The sequence below is a fragment of the Poecilia latipinna genome, unplaced genomic scaffold (genome assembly GCF_001443285.1).
Source record: "Poecilia latipinna isolate Pla-1442-1.1 unplaced genomic scaffold, P_latipinna-1.0 Scaffold178, whole genome shotgun sequence".
NCBI lineage: Eukaryota > Metazoa > Chordata > Actinopteri > Cyprinodontiformes > Poeciliidae > Poecilia > Poecilia latipinna.
The window spans coordinates 141,662-148,097 of record NW_015112794.1 but is presented as its reverse complement, the minus strand read 5'-3'; the positions used below and the strand labels follow the sequence as shown (position 1 = coordinate 148,097).

General features: G+C 36.4%; 1 protein-coding gene and 1 long non-coding RNA gene across 7 annotated transcripts in view; one reads left to right on the top strand and one right to left on the bottom strand.

The window, feature by feature from the left end:
- Positions 1 to 6,436, bottom strand: part of tln2b (talin 2b) — a 125,673-nt gene that overhangs the window by 105,973 nt on the left and 13,264 nt on the right. The window lies entirely within an intron of this gene.
- Positions 3,851 to 6,436, top strand: part of LOC106946139 (uncharacterized) — a 6,239-nt gene continuing 3,653 nt past the window's right edge. The window contains exons 1-3 of the long non-coding RNA XR_001424705.1: positions 3,851 to 4,559; positions 4,701 to 4,823; positions 5,524 to 5,601. This is a non-coding gene — a long non-coding RNA (uncharacterized LOC106946139). The remainder of the gene's footprint in view (positions 4,560 to 4,700; positions 4,824 to 5,523; positions 5,602 to 6,436) is intronic.

Sequence of the window (6,436 nt, the reverse complement as noted above, 5' to 3'; positions counted from 1 at the left end):
TAAATTTGACACAAAAACAACAGAATTAGCCAGCCTTCCATAGAACAGCTTAAATCTGTGATTCCCTCACCCCCCATTAAACATGCTTAAGGTAAAGGCTACATCGTATGTTTTTGTTTGTTTTCATGTTTTGAATGGTAAATTATTTCAGCTTTGAGTAAATAATATAGTTGTTTCTGAAAAAAAAAAAAACACACTTGTTCAATCGGATTTCTCAGTACATTAAACACCAGGGTAACATATGTAGAGATGAGCATAGGTGAAATAAAATACGTAGACATATGACATTTGCAAGTTAATGGGTTCTGCTTTACTGATACTATAAATCAGTTACAGAAAATTAAACCAAATGCCAGTCATTTTAGATCAAACCGATTAAGGTGTTTCTTCTACATTAATACACTGTCTGCTCTTGAGAAAGACAACATTTATATTCAGCTTCTGTTCAGCGCTGGGCTCAGCAGTACACAGAAAAACAAGGTTACAGAATGTAACATCAGGACATTGTACGATGGATGCACACTTTGAATTTAAATAATCTCATTTGCTCCAGATGCTTGACAAGAGGTCAAAAAATATTATCCATCTGCTGACAAATAAGCCAATATTTGGCAGTCCTTTTAAAATATTACAGTCAGTCTTAAGAATACACACTACCAATTTCTGAAAAGGCATATCTTTGGTCAGTGAAATATTGCTAAAGTTATCATGATGACAAAAGTGATGCCAGGAGCCCTTCAGTCAGCCACAAAGCTACAGATAGATTACTAAGGAAAGTTACTAGTCTGTGTATCAACTTATGAATAAAAATAACCACCAGTTCGTTCAAACGTTCAAACCTTGTAATCTAATTTTTCACAACCATTTGGGGTTTCTCTGATTAACATGTATAATTATTCATATGAGAAAAAACCTCTAAAAACCTTAGTTTTGTAATAAAGCCTTTGGCTTATTAGCTGTAGTGGAGGTAGCAACAATTAATTGTTTAAGAAGCTAACTAGGCAAAATAATGTGGGAATACCCATTTACAGAAAAAGGAGCACATTTCATCTCAGTGCTTACCTTCTTTAAAAGTGACAAGATGTCACTTTAAAAGAAATAAAAAAAAAACAATATTCAGTGGCTATGTTAAAGGTATCTACAGGAAAACCAGTGAAACTGGGACAAAGCTGGATGAGGACCCATGTTTGCTAACCATGTACATCGAGAACAATGATGACAAGAACAATTTCCAAAAACTCACTATCATAATACCCTGGCCATTGCCTTCCTATGCTATTGTTTCACAGCTCAATTTGGGCTTTCTCCCATTCACTTGGATTCCGCCGGTAGAATTTCTACTGGATCAATCAGTGCGGCGTGCTATCGACATGGTGAAAAGCTGCTTACAAGGCATGCCAGAAAAAAAAAAAAAAAAAACATTTTTCTGCCCTATCATCACAAACATAAAACATAAACATGAGGGATTTGTTAATTTGCTATTAATGTCATTGGACCAGATTCCAGTTAAAAACTCAAAAAAAGGTTTTTGACAACAAACATTCCAGGTGGACTCATTCTTAAATAACCATTTGAATATCTGGAAAAACACCAAATGACCAACATGGAATACGGTGGGAGATATATGAGAAAACACTCTGAGAACCATGTTCAGTGGTAATTCACCTGGATATATCACAAGAAGGGGCATTTTGCTTCTGGATTATCAGGGTAAGCAGGGTAGACATATTCAGGGTAAAAAAAAAAATATCAAAACAGAGCAGAAGAAAAAAAATCTTCATGGAAAAAATTAAAACTGCTCCTACACTACAGTACAATCCATGCTTAATTCAAACAAGGTCAGAGAAGACTCTGCCCTGACACAGCAATGTGCAAAATGACCTAAAAATGACATCAAAGCTTAAAAAAAGAGCAGCTGTGCACTTGTGTCACATACAATAATTTGAGAGCAATGCTACAGCTATATCGTTTGTGTGAATAAATGTATGAGTAAAAGCCTGTCCCTTTCAGTATACACACTTTAACTGAGTTCCACTGCTTTCTGCCCATTAAAAGTGTAAACATTCATAATGTGACAACTAGAAAACGATAAAGGAACAAATAAGTGATGGCGTAATTTGATATGACTTGATGTGAAACATAAAGTAAAAATGCAAGCCCTAAACACTTTCATTTGAATTTTGTCATGCAAGCTAGTTGTATAAAAGAATCAACTTTTCCATTGTGAACTAACACATTTTAAACAGTGCTGAGAAAAACTTAACCCATGTGTTTTTAAGCCAAATGTGCGATTTATTTTCCAGTCATTAAACTAAATGAGATCCCAGTTTCTGGACTTAATCTTATCCTACCATTATAAAACCAACAACAGCTTACTGTTTGAACTGTAAAGGCGGAGAATTTTATAATGTCATGTAAGCTTGTAACTGAAAATCCTTGGACAAAATGTAACACTTATTGCAATTTCTGCAATATTCTGCTAACTCTCGTCATTCTTAAGTTTGCTTGACCTCGGTGCTTTTCTTTGAATTCCCTCTTAGCTGCATGTCCTCCACCCTTCTAAAAGTGTAGGTTTTCCTCTTGAATCAAGTTAGAAATCTTTTGATTGCTTCTTAATGCTTACTTCTGGAGTCATTGTTTCTGTCAAATAAGCTTAATCCCTTAGCTGTCATGAGGACACTGCTGACCTCGAGAATACCAGTCACTGACATGTGCTGTACGTCAAAAGAGGTTTTAAATTAGTTTTGCAATACTAAAGTAATTAAAAAAAGAAAAAAAAATAAGTTACAAATATCTTGAAAAGAAGCTCATTCATCATGCCTCCTTGCTACTCCTTATGCATTTCATGAATTTAGGCATCCTTCAAGCTGCTTTGCCGAGACTAATTTCTAGGTCACAGTAGTATCATGAGACAGTGGCACAAAGGAGAAAAAGACACTGCTTTGTTTTCCTAGTTTGGATTTATACTGAGTTCACTCACCTTTATGTTACATGAACACAGCTGTGCCAACACAAGTGCACAGGGTTATTAGCTTGAAAAAAGTTCCCTCTTGTATACAAAAAGAAATAAGAACCAAATTGCCACTTGCTGTAAAAAGCCGACACATTGTCTTGTAAAGGTTTTCACGCTCGTTTTCATATTTTTCCAGCTTACAACAGAGGTGGGAAGTAACAAAGTACAAGCACGTCATTACTGTAGTTAAGTAGCTTTTTCTGTACTTTATTTTGGGCTTTTTTTTTTTTTTCTTGACCACTTTTTTACTTTTACTCCCTGCATTTGAACAAAAGCATTATATACTTCTACTCATTTCCTACCTAAAACCGTCTTCTTACTTCTATACATATTGCTAACAACATGAACAAGTCATAAAACAGAAGGGAAATTAATCGCTCTGATCGAAGGTGTCCAGAGGTAAGAATGGTTTGTGACACAGAGAAAAACATTCAAACATGGATGAAGACAATGTATTGGGAAACGGAGATTCAGAGACGCTAGATATTTATTCACACTCACAAAAGTAAAATCCAGTGCACCCAGTTACCTTCAGAAGTCACTTAATTAAAAAAAAATAAATAAATTAAGCCTTCCCTGCATTTGACTTATTACCACTAAATAATTACCACTATAAAATGCCTAAGAAGTTTGAGAACGTGGCCTTTATAATGGGGTAGCAAGAAGAAAGCCATAGGAACTCATGTTCTTTGTTTGCCAGAAATAAATATGCAAAGGAAGATGAGAGATGAGACCACAAGTGAACTTTTTTGGCCTGTATGCAAAGCACAGCGTGGTGGAAAACTAGTACTGCACACCGGCCCGAATACATCATCTACCACGGTGAAATATGGTCATGATAGCCTCATGCTGTTGGGTTGCTTTTGATTGAGTGGCATACATCCAGAGCTACGCTACAGTACAAACTTAGATCAAAACATATTCATATGTTACAAAGGCCTAAGCCTAAATCAACTGAATATCTGTGGCAAGACTTTAAAGTTGCTGCTGGCAGCCAATTTCCATCCAATCTGACTGAGCTCGTGCTTATTTGTAAATAAGAATGGTCAAAAAATTCAGTCCCCAGATGTGGAAAGCTTCTAAACAATCCCCAAAGTCTTGCAGATGTACAGTAATCACTGTAAAAGGTTGATGTAAATTGTATTGATTCAGATAGTTCTTTGTAGTGTTGTGAAAAACAAACAAACAACAAAAAAAAAACAATCTACTCTTTTGAGGAAAACCCCAAATAAAGCATGTGTGGTTGTGACATGACAAAATGGGAAAAGATCCAAGGGGTATGAATGTTTTTGCAAGACGCTGCTGGCGTGTATTTTAGATAGGAGTAATAACTCACTATGGAATCTGCTTTACTGAAGACGTCGAGCAGCTCCAAATGACGCGTTTGACTCACTCAATTAAACCACCTCTAGTAATTACAGCAAATGTCAAAGGTTTTGTCCTTGGTGAGCACTGGATTATGAAAGATCCATCAACATTACGGCACTAAACTGTGGAGGGACAACAACGATGGAATAAATGGAACTTGATGGATTTTCTGCTTAAAGTATGTTAACTAATCAATTAGTCAAAGACTTTTAAGAGTGGGGGTCTGAAATATTAGCCCTTTGTCTAAGAGAGGCATACAGCTTACAGTGCAGTAAGCTTTATATTTGAGGCACAAGCATTTTCTTGTTTTTTTTTGTAGAATTTCCCTTTTCACCAGAAATTTTTCCTGAGTCAACTTTATCTTTAAAAGCAGAGCAAAGGATGTAATTCTAGCTATTGGCTTTCAATGAAGGTAACCAGAGAATCTCTGTCCTTACACAAGGTCAGTGCTGTGCTGATGAGCTGCATATACAGGGATAAAGTGCCGCAATCACTCCTTCTTTTACAGCCTCCAGCTGCTAAATGCACTTCCACTGGGCTAATATGAAATAATTTTGATGAGAGTGTGACACATAACCCTTCTGTTATATGAGAAAAGCTGAGGTGTCGACCCCCCTCACTACGAAACCCAGAACCACTGAGGAAAACTGGAGGGAGAGGGCGAGGGAGAGCAACCCAGAGACAGAGGGAGTTCTGCTTGGTCAGCAGTCCTCACGGCCCACAGAGGATCAGAGCAGTAATTCTAGTGCTTCTCATCAGACAGGGGAGTCCTTCCCCCCTAGGCCATCACAAAAACAGTCTTATAGCTGCTGTACACACAATGGACTTGACAGCTCACAATTAACCTTGGTGTGAAACCACTGCCTTTTCTATGAAAAAAAAAGAAACAGTAGCAGTTAAGTTTTAAATATTTATTACATCCATTTTTCCATCTCATCCGCCTTCACTTTTGTCTTCACACCTGGGTGTCTTTGAGGGGCAAAATATTTTAAGTGCCTGCTTAATCTGAAGGGTGGGAATTTTTTTGAACTCATGATGTATCCTAAAACAGACAAGCTGCACCACTGCAGGGGGATGAAATAATTCTGAATCTTGAACAAAGTTATGCTGCTACTAATTTGTGATTTGTTTTTTCTTCTTAGAAATGAATAGGAACACGGCGACCTACCAGAGTGTACCCAACCTCTTGCCCAATGACAGAATCCTGCAAGGATAAGCAGGTATGGAAAACAGATGGATGGATGGGATGAATATAAATCTGTCCCCCAAAAAAAGACTGGGAATGATTGTATGGAATGAGAGCAATTAAAATCAAAATTATCTCTTTAATTTTTTAAAAAAACTTAAAGACTTCCTACATACCTGATCAAAAAAGCCACATGAGATATTAGAAGGATGTTTTCAAATGGCAAAAAAGTGATGATGAAGGCTAAATAATCTTAAATAATCAAATATTGGAGACCTCATCATGTCATATCTAACATCTTGTGGTTGCACACATTTCCTGATTTGACACCTGTATTACACCTATACTGGTCATTCATAATTCCAGTAGAATCTGATCACCTGTGAGACTTTTATTTGTATGCATATCTTGTAATATTTGAATTTTGAAATACTGTTTACATTACAACACAATATTTTCATAATATGGTGCAACACAAACTTATGGTCTTATGGCCCAAACTTTTGACTTTCCGGCAGGAATCAGTTGATTCCTCCCCCTGATTCCTGCCAAATCAGAGGGAGGTTTCCTCAACCTCTCTCTAGAAGGTTAAGGAAATTCACACATTAGGAGACTCTGCACTCGTTTCAGGAACTAAACAATCACCCATCATTGGTGGTAATAGTGATCCTCAGAAATGAATTCTAGAACACAAAAATAAGAATCTTACATTAATGTTCGTTTTGTTAACGGGGTCATCTGACCAATCATTTACCTTTGGTAAATGGGAGAAGGATTTAGGATTAATGTAATATGCATATTTTGCCAATTAGAGGGAATCTTACAGTCATATATATATATATATATATATATATATATATATATATATA